This window comes from Pinus tabuliformis, chromosome 1_1 (genome assembly GCF_031772625.1).
Source record: "Pinus tabuliformis cultivar Carrire ecotype Pingquan chromosome 1_1, CPIR1, whole genome shotgun sequence".
NCBI lineage: Eukaryota > Viridiplantae > Streptophyta > Pinopsida > Pinales > Pinaceae > Pinus > Pinus tabuliformis.
In genome coordinates this window covers 323,423,091-323,442,067 of record NC_142297.1, presented here as the reverse complement: position 1 = coordinate 323,442,067, position 18,977 = coordinate 323,423,091, and positions in this window count along the sequence as shown.

Below are 18,977 nucleotides of genomic sequence, written 5' to 3'. Positions count from 1 at the left end.
CAGAATAGAGGAATGGATCCTAGGGAATATTGGGAGAATCTTTTTTGCAAGGGATCTTGAGGGAATCTAAAGATTCCTTGAACCTCCATAGGTCACTTTCTTAGAATATGGTCAAGATTGTAGTATTTTGACATGATTTTGCTCCACAAATCCAATGATGATGTCCATTTATGCATTTGAGATTTTCATCTTTCTTCCATGCTAAAAAATGTGTTAGGATATTCCGACACATAGGAAATAGTTAAGTACAACTTGGTCTAGTATAGAGTTAGCTATAGAGTTAAGTAAAGTGTGTTTCTTTACTATGTACATTTTGTAACTTACAATCTGACGATCACAATATGTAGTGATTCGACGGTTCATTCTCTCCTTGGTATTACCGACACTTGATCCGTGGCTTAACACCCGATTGGTCCATGATCTCTATTTAAAGAGCGTGGAGGGTCATTTGTAGGGTAATCCGTTTATGAAAGAAGCATATGTAAATTTTCATTCTTTTATTAATAAATTGCCTGAAGTGGCTGTGTTGGCTCAGGCCGTGGACTGTTTCCCTCTTTAAGGGTTTTAACCACGTCAAAATACTGGTGTATTGATCCGTGATCTGTTTGTGAGCGGTGTCCTTTGGTGTTCTGTCTGAGGAACTTACCTTGTACATTCCTACATGGTATCGGAGCTATTTGAGGGCCGCATCCGTTGGTGATCCAAATCTGAAGCCGGTAGAACTGCATCTGACTTTCGTTTCCTAGATCTATTATTTTTGACTGCTTTCGGGCCAAGAGGACTACTTTGTTGTGTTGGGAGCATCTGTTCTAGTGAGGAACCCCTTTCATTTCACGCGAAAAGGTTTCCAGTAGCCCTAGTTGCGTCATTTTTAAGATCTAGAGGTATACAGTGTTTATTTGTAGTTTACAGTTATTTTCTCTCTGTTTATTTCGGTTTTCGGTTTATTTAGCTTTTTTTATTACCGGATCTATACCTTTCATTTATGTGTATGCTCTTTGCCCTACGACTCTGTGTGATCTGGGAAAATCAGAAACAGAAAGGAAGGATTCTTCTCATGCGTATGCTCTTTTCCGCTGTGCCTTAGTGTGATCTCGGAAAATTAGAAACATTGAGGAAAATATTTAGTTTCCGGCTAAAGCTAACTTTGAGCCGCAAGGTTCATTTTCGAAAATATCTAGTTTCCAACTAAAGCTAACTTCGAGCCGCAAGGTTCGTTTTTTTGTATGTCTATGTTTGGTTTTGTGTTTTGTGTTTTTTGTTTTTTAGGGAAAAAGAGCTTTCTCAAAGCAAGCACGCAACCCAAAGCATCAACCCTCCCCCCCCCTCTCTCTCTCTCAAACTTTTTGTATAGCTCACTGGGTGCAAAGCTAATTTATGAGAGTAGAGGTCTTGGGTTCAAGTCTCCATTTTGTGGAGGTGGATTTTTTCATTTCCGCACATTCTCGCACTTCGTCAGCAACTTCGTCAATTTTTTTTCGAAAAGCCATAACTTCTTCATCCGGAAGCCGTTTTCAGAACCGTTTTTTTGAAACGGCCTAATTTTTCGAGATCTTTCCATTGGTACACTTAGTTTCAACATCTATAGCTTCACTTTCTGTTAAAAATGGAAAGTCCATGCTAAGTCATTCTTGATAGCACTAACTACTTCCAATGGTGGTCCTACATTGTGGATTTACTTAGAAGTAAAGGTCTTTACAGAATAGCCACAGGCCAAGAGACCAAACTAAAAGATGAAGATAAGGCAGCTAAATGGGAAAATAGGCAAGACCAAGCACGTGGGTTGATAGGGATGTCTATTTCTCCAAATCTTAGATTCCATATTGCAGAGCTTGATACTCCTGATGAAGCACTGCAACAAATTACTAAAGTCTTTGGAATTAAAAATGAACTTAAAGCCCATCAACTTGAAAATGAATTGCTTACATTGGACCCCAATAATTTTTCTTGCATTGAAGATTTTTTGTCCAAGTTCAAGACCCTTAGACTTCTCTTGGAAGGTGTTAAGGTTAAGAAAGAAGATAGTAGCCTTATCTACTCCATTCTAACTATGTTGGGACCAGCCTATTCTATGTTTATTTCCACCTTCCGTTCTACAAGAGAAGCCTTCATTTCTCAAGGACAAACCTACAAGTCCCCTTCCTTTGATTCCTTTTGTCATTCTTTAATAAGAGAACAAGAAAAACTCTTACACCTTGGTCTTCTTCATCTTGGAAACTCTTCTAAGAAAGCGTTAGCCGCCCAGCAGCAACCAAATCCAAAGAATCCTAAGAAGTTGTACCCTAAAAAGAATGGTCCTAAACCAAACAAGGGTCCTAAGCAATTTCAGCCTCAAAATGAAAAATCATTTCAACAAAATGATAAGACAAATAAAAACAAAGGGAAGAAGACTGATAGACATTGCAACTTTTGTAATCGAGATGGCCACTTAGAATCCAAATTCTTTAAGAAGATGGAAGCCTTGGAAGTAGCAATGAAGAAGCATAACATCCATTTGGATCAATCTTCAACTTCAACTTCATCCTCAGGAATGGCACTTTCTGCATGTGGTTGTCAAGCATCTCGGTCTGGCTATGCATTAAATGTATCTTCTTCTTCTCATTCTCATGAGTGGCTCATTTATTCTGGATCTTTTTATCACATGGCCAAAAACAAAGCCATGTTTTCTTCTTTAAATGATTGTAACACAAAAAATATATATGTTGGTGATGATAGATCTCTTAGTGTTGTAGGGACTGGAACTGTTCATCTAGAAAATGGTCAGTTTAATGATGTATTATGTGTTCCAACCTTATCCTGCAACCTTCTATCTGTATATCAGATAACCCATTCAGTTGAAGGTAAAATCGTTGAATTTTCACCTCACGATGTTGTAATTAAGGACCTAAGGGATCCTAGACAGATTTTAGCTACTGGCATTGTTGATGATTCTACAAAGTTGTATAAGTTTCACAACTTTGGGTCATCAAATCTTCCCTCAGTATTTGTTTCTCATAATGATGAAGTGAGCAAACTTTGGCATGAGCGATTTGGTCACTTAAACTATCGCTCTCTTCAGAATCTATGTAAAGAAAATATGGTGACAGGTCTTCCAATGGTATCTTGCAGAGATGGTGTTTGTTCCGGATGTGTACTCGGAAAACATCATCGGGACAATTTTGAAAAACCTGCCTCTTGGCACGCCTCAGCCCCTTTACAACTCGTGCATAGTGATTTATGTGGTCCACTTCCAGTTGCTTCATTCTCTGGCTACAAGTATTTCTTAACTTTCATTGATGATTTCTCCAGACGCACTTGGGTATACTTCTTAAAACTCAAGAGTGAAGTATTTAACATGTTCTTGGCCTTTAAGGCCCTTGTTGAAAAACAATATGGACATCAAATTCTTAAGCTAAGATCTGATAATGGCGGAGAATATGTTAAAAACACATTCATCAACTTTTGCACTGAGAATGGAATTCAAATGCAACATATTGTTCCATATACTCCACAACAAAATGGTGTAGCTGAAAGGAAGAATCACACCTTAAAGGAAATGGTTAATTGTATGCTTCAATCTAAAGGACTTAGTCTTAAATATTGGGCAGAAGCAATTAACTGTGAAAATTACATAATAAATCACACTCCTACTAAGGTTTTAAATAATATCACTGCAGAAGAAGCATGGAGCTCAAACAAACCAGATGTAAGTCACTTTCGTGTTTTTGGAAGTGAAGCATGGGCCCATATTCCAGATGAGAAACATAAAGCTTTAGAACCAAAGAGTGAAAAATGTATTTTTGTTGGATATTCTGAAGATGTCAAAGGATATAGACATATTCCACTTAAGTCCAAAAATGTTATCATTAGAAGAGATGTAAAGTTTGATGAAAATATATCGGCCTGCGAGCCTAGCTCAGCAGATGTGCCACCTCTCCCTATCTCTTCTACTTTTGAAAATATTTCTTCTTCAGATGATGAAAGCGAGGATGAAAATCCTCCCCCACCTTCTCAGGATCCTGCTTCAGCTCCTCAGCTTCCAAAATGGGTTTGTGCTACTCGGGATGCAGCAGGTGATCTTGTCGTGATCCTACAGATTAGCGACGTACATGTTCTCAGTTCGAGAGAGCTTCTTCTTTACTGGCTCAAGCTTCAGTGAATTATGATCCTGACACCTTTGCAGAAGCTTCAGCTCATCCAGATTGGGAAGCAGCTATGAATGAAGAATATCATTCATTATTCGCAAATGATACATGGGATCTTGTTCCTCTACTAAAGGGATGAAAACTTGTTAGATGCAAATGGGTTTACAGAACCAAGTATGGACCAGATGGGAAAGTTGATAAACATAAAGCTCGTCTTGTTGCTAAGGGTTTTTCACAAGTTGAAGGCGTTGACTATACCGAAACCTTCTCCCCTGTTGCCAAAATGAACTCTATCCGCCTTGTTCTTTCCCTTGTTGCCTCTTTCAAATGGGAAGTCCATCAGATGGATGTTAAATCCGCCTTCTTGCATGGGGACTTGCATCAAGAAATCTATATGGAACAACCCATTGGCTTTATACAAACAGATTCCAGCCTTCTATGTCGGCTTAAGAAATCCCTTTATGGTCTCAAGCAAGCTCCTCGAGCTTGGTATGCCAAAATGGATAACTTTCTTTTAGAAAATGGCTTTTCTAGGTGTCATTCTGACAATACTGTCTACACCAAGAAAGTGGGCAAGTCTCTTATCATTCTTGTCCTTTATGTTGATGATCTTATCCTGACTGGTAGTGATCCAAACCTTATAAACCATGTGAAGTCTAGCCTTAAAAGGAAGTTTGAAATGACAGACTTAGGACACTTACATTATTTTCTCGGTCTTCAAGTCTTGCAATCCAAGGAAGCTATTTCCCTTTCTCAGTCCAAGTATGCCTATGATATTCTACGCCACTTTCACATGGAATACTATAAGCCAGCCCCTTCTCCCTTTCAGGCTGGAGTCAAACTTTCAGTCACTTGTACTTCTCCTGAAGTTGATGCTATCTTATACCGTCAACTTGTAGGAAAACTTTTGCATCTAAACCATACTCGTCCTGACCTTTCCTTTGTCGTTGGCCTCGTTGCTCAGTTTATGAAAAACCCACATGAAAGTCATTGGAAAGCAGCTAAAAGAATACTTCGTTATGTTCGAGGTATAGTTCAGTTTTGGATGCATTACAATGCCGAAGCAGCTCCTCTATTGGTTGGTTTCACTGATTCTGATTGGGCTAGTGACCTTGATGATCGGAAGTCTACTGCAGGTTATGTGTTCACTCTTGGTTCAGGACCTATTACATGGGCTTGCAAGAAACAAGGTGCCATTTCTCTTTCTTCAGCAGAAGCAGAGTATCGTGGTGCCGTAGAAGCTAGTAAGGAAGCCTTGTGGCTTCGTCAGATCCTGTCAGAGTTTGGCTTTCAGCCGCAGTATCCGACTACACTTTGGTGTGATAATCAAAGTGCCATTCAGCTATGCAAAGATCCAGTCCAACATCAGCGCAGCAAACACATTGAATTGCACATGCACTTCATCAGAAAGCTCATTCATGACCATGTTCTTGAAGTGCAATATTGTTCAACAGATGATCAAGTTGCAGACATCTTTACAAAGGCTCTCACAAAGGCGAAGTTCACTAAACTTCGATTTATGGTTGGAGTTCAGGAAGTTCTCACTAAGGGGGGATAGGCTCTAGTGCCTCCTTCCTTCTCCTATTGTGTCATATTTGTATATCCTTCAATCCTATCCCAAGTTTTTCTTAAGAGGGGGATGTTAGGATATTCCAACACAAGAAATAGTTAAGTACAACTTGGTCTAGTATAGAGTTAGGTAAAGTGTGTTTCTTTACTATGTACATTTTGTAACTTACAATCCGACGGTCACAATATGTAGTGATCTGACGGTTCATTCTCTCCTCAGTATTACCGACACTTGATCCGTGGCTTAACACCCAATTGGTCCATGATCTCTATTTAAAGAGCATGGAGGATCATTTGTAGGGTAATCCGTCTATGAAAGAAGCATATGCAAATTTTCATTCTTTTATTAATAAATTGCTTGAAGTGGCCGCGTTGGCTCAGGCCGTGGACTGTTTCCCTCTTTGAGGGTTTTAACCACGTCAAAATACTGGTGTATTGATCTGTGATATGTTTGTGAGCGTTGTCCTTTGGTGTTCTGTCTGAGGAACTTACCCTGTACATTCCTACAAAATGGAGGTATAAGGGTCATTTATCTAAATTTGATTGTAATTAATCTTTGCTTCCATTTAATGAAAGAGGTATCCCCACTTTCAGCAGGGCCCAAAGACATAGCTCACACTGGGTGAACTCTATAATAAAATCATTTGGTGCCTTTGATCTCATGGTTTCTTTTGGTTTCTGCTTCATTTCATGTGTTTAAGTTACTTTGTTACATGCTATTTTGTATGCAATTTTTTATGCATCCTTGAAGTAAAAGATATGGATCACTAGAGAAGAAAAATGGAGCATTCCTAAGACCAAAATTCAATACACGATAAGCACATGAACATCATTCTGTAGTAAAATTGGTTTTATTCTTATCCTTCTCATCAATGTAAACTTGATGATATCTAGCAAACCCATTTATAAAAGAATAGGTTTCTTGACCCACAACATGTCTAACACTTCATCACTAAAAGGAGTAGGAGAATGGGTCATGAACACATTCATTATTAATGCTTTTGTAGTCTACATAGACTGTCAGGCCAGGTAGTAACTCCATAAGGCAAAAATGGTTCATGTGTCATATTCCATGAGGTAGGTCTTCATTATATACATGACGGAGAGACTGTTCAGTTCATCTCCCGATGACTGTTCATATTTCTTATTTATCTATTTACAAATATTCACCCAGTCACAAGGATTAGGTGTCAACATTCCCCCCCTTAATCTGAAGGGATGTTGGTGAGTGCAAGCATCATTCTGAATCGTTCAAGCTTTTCTCTTCCAAACGCTTTGGTGAAGATGTCTGCAATTTTCTCATTTGTGGAACAATACCGGAGATGGATTGTTTTGGCCTCAACATGACGTCGAATCAGATGATATTTAGTATTGATCTGCTTCGCTCGATCATGGAACTTTGGTTCTTGGCCAACTTTACTGCAAAGGTATTGTCAATCATGAGTGGATTTGATTGTACTTGTTCTACCTACAAATCTTCAATAATTTTCCTGAGCCAAACAATCTATTTTGTTGCTTTAGTTGCTGCCACATATTCTTCTTCTGTTGTGGAATCTGTTGGAACTGATTATTTGTGTGATCTCTAGGAGACAGCTCCTAATCCAAGACTCATAGCATATCCTGAAGTAGATACCCTAGTTTCTTTGTCTCCATCAAAGTCTGAATCAGAGTATCCAATCAAGCTGAAGTCGTCTACCTGTGTATACTTGATTCCAAAGTCTTGAGTTCCCTTCAAGTACCTTAGAACTCTTTTTACAGTAGACCAATGTCCCTCACAAGGCTTTTGCATAAACCTAGAGAGGATTCCAACAACAAACAAAATGTCTGGTCTGGTAGTAGTTAGGTAGTTGAGACTTCCTACAAGCTGTTTATACTTTGTTGCATCCTCAAATTCTTTTCCTTCAATAGATGTGAGATTTAAGTTTTGCTCCATTGGAGTAGTAAGAGGATTGCACTCTATCATGCCAAACCTATTCAACAGATCTCCAATGTATTTCTTTTTAGAAATAAATATGGACTTCGGATGTTGGGTTACTTCAATGCCAAGATAGTAATGAACATAGCCCAAATCAGTCATTTCAAAACTTTTCCCCAATTCCTTCTTTATGGATGCAATGTAGCTTTCATTCTTCCCTGTCATCAAAATATAATCTACATATACCACAAGATATACAATTGTTTTGCCAACTTTCTTGACAAATAAAGTTGCATCATCAAGATCATAATGTTTGAAATTGAGTTTTAGAAGATGCTCAGTTAGTTTTTCATACCAAGCTCACGGTGCTTGTTTGAGGCCATACAAGGACTTCACCAATTTTCATACTTTATTTTCATGTCCTTTCACAGCAAATCCTTTAGGCTGAGACATAAAAACATTCTCTTTTAGATCTCCATTTAAGAAAGCAATTTTTACATCCATTTGGTGGACTTTCCAACCGTTCTGAGCTGCTAGTGCAAAGATTGTCGGGATGGTAGCCCATTTTGCTGTGGGGGGGAAATTCTCCTCATAATCGACCCCTTCCTTCTATGAAAAACCTTTTGCCACAAGCCCAACTTTGTGCTTGTCAAGTGAGCCATCAGCTTTATAATTGTTCTTGTAGACCCACTTGTAGCCAATTTGTTTGGTTCCAAATGGAGGATCAACCACCTTCCAAGTGTCATTCTTTATGAGGGCATCATACTCCTCTTGCATTGCTTCTTTCCATTCATCATGAGAAGTAGCTTCTTTCAAGCAAGTTGATTCAAAATCTGTAGAGAAGTTCAATTCACAATCATAAGAAACATCCATATCAACAGGTGAATTAGAGTCATCCACATCACCTCCATTTTGCGGGTTTTAATTTCTAGTTCCTGTCTTTCCAACCTCATAAGGATGAACACTTTCAAGTGTCTTTGTCAGCCACATTGGGGGGCATTTTTCAGATGGTCCAGGTTGCTCCATTGATTGAGTTGGGACTGAATCAAGATTGAGTCTCCCAATTCTATCAATCACATCACTTAAAGCATCATCCATTGTTGTAGTTTCATGCGGGGGAGAGTGTTCTTCAGAAGAAGATTCTACATGTTGATCTAGTATAGGAATCCCCCCTTCAAGATGTGGAATCTGATTATCAAATTCTTGAAATGATTTTGCTTTTGCGAATCTATCCAAGCAAAAAAGTTGCCCCTCAACAACATTGTCAGTTTTGGATGATTCAAGAAAAATTACATCTATAGATACAACAAAATTCTTATTTACTTCATCATAGAGGTGGTATGCTTTGGAGGTGTTTGAATACCCCAAAAAGATACACTTATGACTTCTAGCACCAAGTTTGTTTCTATGTACCTTTGGTATCAAGGCATAACAGGTGGAACCATAGACCCTGAGATGCTTTACTGAAGGAACATATCCATACCACGTTTCATATGGGGTCTTGTTTCTTATAGCATTAGATGGACATCTATTCTTTATATACGCAGCACATATAACAACATCAGCCCAAAACATTATCTTTACATTTTTGAAGAAGAGCATGGATCATACCATATTTAAGATTGTCCTATTCATTCTTTTAGCTACACCATTCTGTTGGGGATTATAAGGCACAATTGTTTGATGTTTGATCCCATGTTGGCGAAGATAGTTTTCAAATTCATTTGATGTGTATTCTTTTCCATTATCAGTGCGAATAGACCCAATATGAGATTGTGCATCATTTTCAATCAATTTATGAAAATTATTGAATGTTTGAAAAGCATCAGATTTGTTCTTCAATAAATAAACCCGACACATTCTGGTGTAGTAATCAATAAATGTCACGATATATTTATTTCCATTTGCAGAAGGAACAAGCATTGGACCACATAAATTTGAATGAATGAGTTCAAGTTTTCTATGTTCTCTTGAATGTGAATCATGAAAAGACTGTTTGCTATGATTTTCTAGAATGCAAGCATCACATTTCTTAAATTTCCTAGGAATTGTAGGCAAACCAGCAACACCATTTTTCTTCAACAAGCGGAGACTATCATAGTTCAAATGTTCAAATATAGCATGCCATAACAAACTTGATGGAAGTGTACCTTCTTCATTATGAGAATTGTATGAGAAATGTTGTGCACGAGGAGAGGTTCCTTGCAGCTTGAGAAGCCTTTCTTCTTCTATTCCCCTCATGACAAGTGAGTGTTCAGATGCTTTTATTACCTCAAGCTTGCCATCAAACATATGAATGGAGTGACCTTGTTGGCGGATGTGAACCAAGGACAACAAGCTTCTCTTGAGCTGTGGGAGATATAGAACATGATGTAGAAGAAAGTCTAGAAGACTAGGAATTTTAAGCCTAATTGTGCCAAGCCCTGATAGTTTGATTTTTGATTGGTCTCCAAAGTATACTTCTCCATCAACATTGTCATTGAAATCTTCAAAAAAATCTTTTCTATGAGTCATGTGGCAGGTTGCTCCTGAATCAAGAAACCAATCATTTTTCCAATAAGAAAGTGAAGCATTAAATAAATCTTCATTTACTCCAATGTTACATTGTGCCACAACATAGTGAGCAGATTCAGGTGCTTTACCTTTGTCTGTATCATCAGTTTTACCTTTCTGTTGGTTTCTTTTCTTCTCAATTTTCTCCCATGGTAGCTTGCATGTAGAGGCATCATGTGATCCATTTCTTTTGCAGCGTATGCAATGCAAATCTGCCTTTTCTCCTTGAGAATGTCTGCCCTCCCTGCCTCTAAAATATCTTCCTCTTCCTCTTCGACCACCTCTTCCTCTTGTATAATCTTGAGCAGGATGCTTTTCTTTATGAGCAAGGTGCACAGCCTCTTCAGAAGATTCAGGGGCTGTCTTCTTTACAAAAGCTTTCTCTCTTTTAGCAAACTTTTTCACAAGAGAGTCAAAGGTTATATCTTTGAGATTTCCATTTGCTTGCAATGACTCAAGATAATTGTAGTAAGTAGGATAAAGTGCCTTGGGAAAAGTGATAAGAGGAATATCTAATTCAACCTTAGTAGATTTGATATCATGAATTATAGACTTTACTTCATATGCAAGAGCAAGAGGATCATTATTTTTCAGTTCAGGAGTGAAGAGTTTAATCATGAGTTGAACAACTTCAAGTGCAGAATGTGAGTCATATAGTTCTTTTGGATTTTGTAAGGCTTCAAAGGTAGTTGAATATGATGAAATATGGTGACTCACCTCTTCATTTACAGATGTTGCGGTTAATGCATAAGCTTTGCTGTTCTTGTTTTCCTAGATGATGAGCTCTTTTGTCTCCGTCTCCGACACACACTCCTTTCCACAACTCATTGAAAATGAGGGTGTGTTTTATCATCCGGGACCATTCAGGATATTTCTCCTTGCTAGTGAGAACTATTCCCACCATGGATATGATTGAATGTATTCTATAAAAAAATTATTTCTGATGATAGAAAAATACTTCTGCCAATATACAGTAAAATTGTACTCAAAAGGGCATTCTCAAAAGATTTCAATTCTCTTCCTTATATACCAATATGGATGCCAATACCATGCAGTCAACGTACCAAAAATAAGGGGCTCAATACATTTCCATGTGTTGAATAGAGTTAAGAGTACACATTTTACATGTCAAAAAGTCTTCAACGTATATACCAAAAAAATTCAAAGTATATGCCAACGATAATGATATCATCTCAAACACAAAAAACACATGAATTTTATGTGTTTAGATTAGCAAAACCCTGAAATAAAGCTCAGTTTGCTACCCTGAACAATAAAGCTCACTTCGCTACCCTAAACAAATGCACTACTCCGCATCTTTAAAATGATGGAGAAAATTTGTTGTCTGATGGGAGAGAACAACCTTCAATCTTCAATAGTGGCTCCCTCACTCACATATATACCATCCAAAAACTTTCGAATATCCTTCTTCTTCACGTGAAATTTCTAATTAATCAAGGCAGCAGATTGAGATACAAGTTCAATATCGTTTTCAGGCCAGTGTTATGTGGAAAAATTCAAAGCATCATTCACGTAGTAGCATTCTGTCAGTCCAGTGTTAAAAAATACCAGAGCAATGTATGTGTGACAAACATGAAACAACGTTTATATTGAGCATTGATTCGAAAGTGTAAATATTACCAAAGAAAAGAACCCTTTCCTAAATAGTTAGAACCTTGGCTGAGGCGATGGCTTTCAGTGGCGGCGACAGCTCGACTCACACACTAGCGTTCCTCAAACAGACTGCATGGGCGCATGATAATGGCGTAGGCGATAGCTTTCAGTGGAATAAGTTGCCCAAAAGGAACAATCCTGCGTGGGGCACCACTGTTGATGACTTAATGTGATTTGATTCCCTTGAACAGTATGGAAAAAAACATTTATGGATAGTCCAGAGAGACAAAAAGCACAGGCAGTGTAGTAGACAAGCGTACAGGCACTGAATTATATGGAAAATGAATTATATTAACAGTGAAAATGTCAGGAATTGAATTATATGGGCAACTTATTCTATGTAGGAGTAGCTCTTCTATATGGAGAGTAGACTAGGGAGTTACAAGGGACATAAAAGCTAAAAAAAGAAGGAGCTAGCTCTGATACCATGTCAGGCCAGGCAATAACTCCATAAGGCAAAAATCATTCGTGTGTCATATTCCATCAGGTAGGTCTTCATTATATACATAAGGGAGAGACTGTTCAGTTCATCTCCCGACGACTGTTCATATTTCTTATTTATCTGTTTACAAATATTCACCCAATCACAAGGATTAGGTGTCAACACAGACTCTAATCTTATCTGAGTCTTTCTTATCCTAAATGACAATGGTCATAAGCCATTCAAATTCATCAATTAGAAATACGAGACCTGCAATCAAAATTTTATCTATCTCCTTCTTCACCTTTTCTTTAAATCATAAATTCAAATGATAGGGTTGATGTTTAATAGCCATCACGTCAGATTTCAAAAAATAAATCATCTCTCCTAAATATCCCTTTATCCCTTTGAGCTTGGAAATGAATGCAGGAAAAATATCTTCATACTTATTCAATGAAACCAAAATTTTCTTTGTAGTTTTTTCATCCCATAAGTCACCAATAGAGGCTAGCTTAGGCTTTTCTTTAGTTTTGATATTGTTCTTTCGAAACTTTAAGGGTTTCGAATGCAAAGCATATTTAAAAGGATCATCTTTGATACTTATTTTCCTTCATATTACTTGAATGTTATATGTCTTAATTCCTTTGAATCATCTTCCTCGAGTTCTTTGTCAGTTTTTCCACAAGAGACAACCACATGAAATCTAGATTCATATAAATGCCCATAATCTTCATAGTCTTTAACTTTAGCAACAAGTTTTCCAATGTGGTATAACACTCTCTTAATTGTTTTCAAAACCTCAACTATATTCACATCCTCATATAAGAAGAAGAAATAAATACATAATTGAGTTATCACCACCTCATAATTAGTTGTTTTCCTTTTCATTTCTTCTTTTAGGTACTAGGTTTGCAGAAATGTCCTCAATGTGTTAATGAACTGATGCACCCATAATTCAACAGGAAGTCCAAGTTTTGTCCAAACTATACTGCAAATATGAATGTGATTCTCAGGGCTAGCGTAACCCTCTTATATATGAATAACTTATGAATTATTCGTAGGAACAGTAAATTGACAAAACAAAGAAAATTTAATTGATTCCTAATTTTGGAACTGGTTACGATGAGTTCCCCACCATTTTGTATGAGTTTCCTGCAGAGAAATATCCATTGAGAGAATCTTGTGCATTTCTTCAATATTTTATTCAACTTATTTGATAAAATTGACAATAGATCCTATACCATTGAATGTATTGTGACCCCTTACCTCTCTACTGATCCAATGGGTTCAACAAATGCTCAAACAAAATATTGAATGAAATTCATGGTCTCCCTGGTGTTAATCGTCCATGGCAACATATAAACCTACTTCTATATGTTGAAATCTCATGTAGCTAAGAGATCCATCTGCAGTAGGATTTATATGATACTCCCTATTTCCTCCAATAAGCTGATATGACTGATCTAAAATGTTAGGCTCTTCTACATTATCAATAAGTTTTGTAAATCTTGGATCTTGAAAAGGATCTAATTGTTGTATAAATTAGACTTCGTCTACTTCAAAAGTCATGGTCTCTTGCTTGATATTGATAACGACATAGTTTTAAAAGACCGATTCTATTCTCAATAAGGATGGATAAGAATATTTATCACTGACAATGTCAATGACCTCAAAGTTTGCATATGTATTCACTCCAACAATATAAACTTCAACATCCTCTGGATAACCAATGGGGATAATGTAGTACCAATTGGACATGCATACTTGAATAGGAGAAAAGACCAACTTACATTTTCCTAACACCTCCAAACTTTTTGTTGGTAATATATTCACATATAATCCTAAATACAAAATGGTGTCTTTAATCTAGTACTCGGAAATTTGGCCATCAATGTCAAACTCCCTATATTTTCTCCTCTTGTTGTATTGAAAACATTTAGAATAATGTTCAGGAGAATTAGCTGAAATATGCCTTTTGAAAGTTCTTCATCCTTGACAACAATTTTAATTTTTTTCCACAATTGGATAGGTAATTACTCGAGACAATCAACTCAGTACAATCTTTAGTAGCATGTGTGTTTACTTGGAAATGGGAACACTAGGGCCTCCTTGGCAATGGACAATCATGAGGAACATAGACCTCTCGGTCACAATTGTAGCATTGAATCATGAATCTTCCTCTATATCCCCCCTATCTTAAGCATTTTACCCCTCATACCCAAGGTGCTTCATTAACTCAAAATGTAATGTGATCAAGGCAATCATCTAGAGCTTCGAAAGATCTTCACTAGTCTATATGTTTAGTTGGAGACCCACAAAAATCACAAATTATATTGTTTGGAACATTGGAATACTTATTTAAAATCGGAAAAATATGAGGTGGATTTCCTTAAGTGTGACAAATATCACTATATTCATTGCTAGATGTACCTTGACGATTAGAAAAGACACAATATTGAGTATGTCCCTGGTATGAAACATTTGTTAAACTTGAGCAACTCTAGCAATGGATCATGATAGTGGTAGAGGTGGTCCCATAGGCACAATCGAAGGGTCTATACTCTGAAACCTTGGAAATTTAGTAGCATGATTCCCTTCAACATGGAAATTAGTGCACAAAACCAATGGATGCAAAGGTTGCGCAACAGGAATATACTTTAATCTCTTTGTTAGATCTAAAATCTAATAGTACAATCCAATAATTGTTGGATCACTAGAATTAGTTCCCATTCTCTATTCATGAGGGTATCCCACCATTTCCTCAATCTGCATAGCTTGTTCTAGTTCATCTTGTGATGTATCGATCTTTTTTTGCATCAGAGGGGTTCTATTCAACGATAATAGAGCTTTCATAAACCAATCCCTTTGATGATCAAGATTAACATGATAATTTAATTTCTAAATTGCATCTTTAAACCACTATGTGCACTCCCATGCAATCTCTCCCTCTCATTATTTTATATCCCATAACTTAGCTAAAACCTATTGATATGTACGAGGAAGTTTAAATTCCTTAATAAAATCTCACCACATTACATTAAGAGTTGGATTCATATTCAAATCAAACCACTTGATAAACCATCAGAGTGATTGATCTAGTAATGTTGTATGAAGCTTAATGATCCTAGTAGTATTCTGGGTTTGTCTAACCCTCCAGATGGCTTTGCATAGATACCAATGTTTCTCTACATGTTCATCTGCTCACCGTGAAAAATCAAGGTATCAAATTAATGATTCTACTACATTCCCTTCCATTACTATATTACCAAGTGGAACTAATACAAAACCATTTGAACTAGGTTGTGAAAAGACTGCAAAATTTCTCTAAACATTACTACCAAAACTACCAAATCCACTAGATCTACCAGCTGCGTAATTACTATAAACTTTCTGAAATTTCAAGTTTTTAACTAATTTGGAAATAAAATTAACATGATTCTAATAAAGTACTAGGGGGAGGTTAGGGAGAGAGTTAACTACATTATTTCTCTTTTGATTGTTTCTTGTAGGGACAAATCTTCTTGAGATAAGAATTGTCTCATCATGAAGTGCATTTCTTCACCTATGGGACTATTTTGGTTAATCATGACAACTGGTTGTCAGGGAATTTCAGGTGTCTTGATTCATTGTGACTCCTCGTGGACCCCACTTCCTCTATATTGGTCTCCCATCAAATATCCTCTAGCTTCTCCTATTTCTCTATAAGGAGATCCTTCTCCTACTCCATTATTCTGCAAATTTGTGCTAGCCTTTCCTCTTATCTACAACCCTAGACCACTCAATGCTTCACCTACCTAGTGCAACTATTTGCTCCTTCTCTTAATCTCTCACAACTTCTTTTCCCACCACTCATAAACTATATGGACCCTTCAAAGTTCCCTAGAATCCCATGCCTTCTGCAACTCTTCTGCATCCATCGCAACTTCCCCTCACCTTCTGCAACCAAGTTCCATCTCTCCTCCCTAAACCCTACCCCCAATACCTAGGGCTTTACACTGCGATGCTAGTTTCTTGGAATGGTAATAATCTCCCTTCAACCATGAGAACCTTGATCCACAAAGGTATTTCTTTCAACAATATTCCTCGCAACCCATACTTAAACATTTCTTTATCTTTGGAGAAGGACTGATGGTTTTCTGTGGGAAATTCAATAATGTAACCCTCCAAAATTGCTTGAACCCAAAATTCAATAGTTATGGTTAACTCAACATCTAACTTGTGCAACACAACCAATAATGTATGGTCCAATTTCTAAATATTCGGCCACAAATTCCAATTCTTACTCTATACCGCAATCTACTCAAATAATTATATAATTCTTCAAGCAATGTAGAGTAGAAGATCTCATACTAAATTGCATGCAGGTTCTATAATTAATATTTCCTCCATAACCAAATATGTGTTCCTCTATCTCATCTAGTCTTGCTAAAGGATAAATGAATCACACTTCTCATGCCACCATTCGTGAAGGCCATCCTTGAGATTCCTCGACTTCATGATCTAGATCCCCTCAAAATTCTTAGGTCCTAGCAACAAAACCATTTGTTGGTGAAAAAAAATTGCATGTACACCCAGGGTTTAGCCACTAGTTGCCAACAAAAGACTTTGTTGTAGTCGAGTCCAACACTGACATTTACATTCCTCTGTGAAGGAGAAAAGACTCACCCAAGGCATAACGAGACTTTTTAAATGATAGAGGGGAGTCTTGACAATGTCTAGATTAATATTATTGGTAGGCATTGTGAACATTAATTATTTAATTACACAAAAAACCCAAACATCCTTGTGCACAATACACAATATATATATACACACACACACACACAGAGAATAATTCATTACAGAAAAAATTTAAAATGGGCACACACAATGCAAAAACATCCAATCATAGAACAAGTAGAGATAACCCTGTAACACATCGTATTGTATTATATCATAATTTGGTCCATTACAATGAAGATTTATGAAAACTGTGCAATATCTACTCATAAACTAATCAAAAATAAACAAATAGGTCTAAATTACATTCACATTACATGCAAAGTGATTTGAATCTCATTCTAATAGCATGTTGGTGTAGGTGTCTCTCTCTCCTTCATCTTCACCTATGCAAATTTTATAGATTTTCTCTATTTTTTTGATCTCGCTCACTTGATCTAGTCCAACTTGATCCCTTTGAAAAAATCAAGGTTCTTTGATCCACTTCATCTCTTATACCATCAAAAATGACACCAAGATCCTTCTTTCACGACTTTGTCAAATCCTGAGATAACCCCTTTCTTCCTCAACTTGTCGCTTTCTCCTTTCTGTTTTTATCTTCCAACCTATTTTTCCATTTACTTTTCTTGTTTTTGCTAATCATTTTCATCACTCTTTTCTATCCAAAAATTGATTAAAAAAATGTCCAAAAATGAAGGACCCAACACTACCCTTTTGTGGCAGTTGCCAGGTTTAGAAATATGTGCATTTTCATTGCCTATAGAAATACCATTAAAGGGAAGGAAGCAACAAACTTGTTCTTTGAACTAGTCTAGGTGCAATTTGGGATACCAAGAAGCATAACTTCAAACAAGGACACTATATTTCTCAATGCATTTTGGATTATATTGTAGGACAAGATTAACATTAAGTTAAAGAGGTATTTAACAATACTTCATAGATACATAGGAAAATAAAAGTAGTTAACAAGCATTTGGTGTAGTTTTTGAGGTGCTACAATTAGAGTCATATGAAGACAATAGATGAAAATCTAATTTATATGCAACACTTTTATACAGGCTAGTCAACACTTGTATTGATAAATCCCCACTTATAACTTGTTTTGGATACTTTTTACATTGACCTTTGGGCGTTGTATTTGTACAATAATGAGTGAGGAAGGATCTTAAGAGGGACTCATTAAGAGCATAAAAAAATATCGATAATATTAGCTAGATCTATTTTCAAGTACAAGAGATGTTGAAGATGTTACACAAAAAATACAAGGCCATGAATGGTCAACAAGTATTAGAGAATTCATTCAAATTGGGAGGAAATGTATGGTTACAGTTGAACAATTAAAATACAGAGTGGGAGGTAGGGTATCATTACAGTTGAATAATGAAAGACTGCAAGGTCTAGGTAATATGATCAAAGCTTTGTGATATGGTCCTTTCAAGATATTGGAAAATGTTGGAGATAATTCCTACACGCTCATTCTACACCCATAAATTTGAAAATATATTATCATTCCATGTTGGATTAGGAGAAGGGATAGGTCCTGCATTCCATAGAGGACTCGACACCATATGCTTGGGTAGAGTCAAAAAGGAGCATGGTTTTGCATAAAAGGCCCAAAACTACAAATAGGGGCAACATGACCTTTGACAAATTGGGCTAAGATGACAACTTTTAGGAAAATAAAAATGGCACTCCATGGAGAAGGTAGAGAAAAATTCTCCTTGCCTCATTTAGAAACATTTTTGGGGACCAAAAGCCTCCCAAAATAGGGAGGTATGAAGTGGATTGAATCATTATATTATTTTCCATATATGTTCAAATCTAGATGGGAGAGATTATCTTGAACGGTCATTTTTACTAGTGGGTAAGAATTTGGAGAATTAGGGTATAAAACCTTCGAGAGGCATTGTGATGACTTAAACAAAGTTTTTAGGGGTCGAAAACCTCTTTCTTGCAACAAATTATTTAGCCTTATTATACAATAATATACCTTTTCCAACAA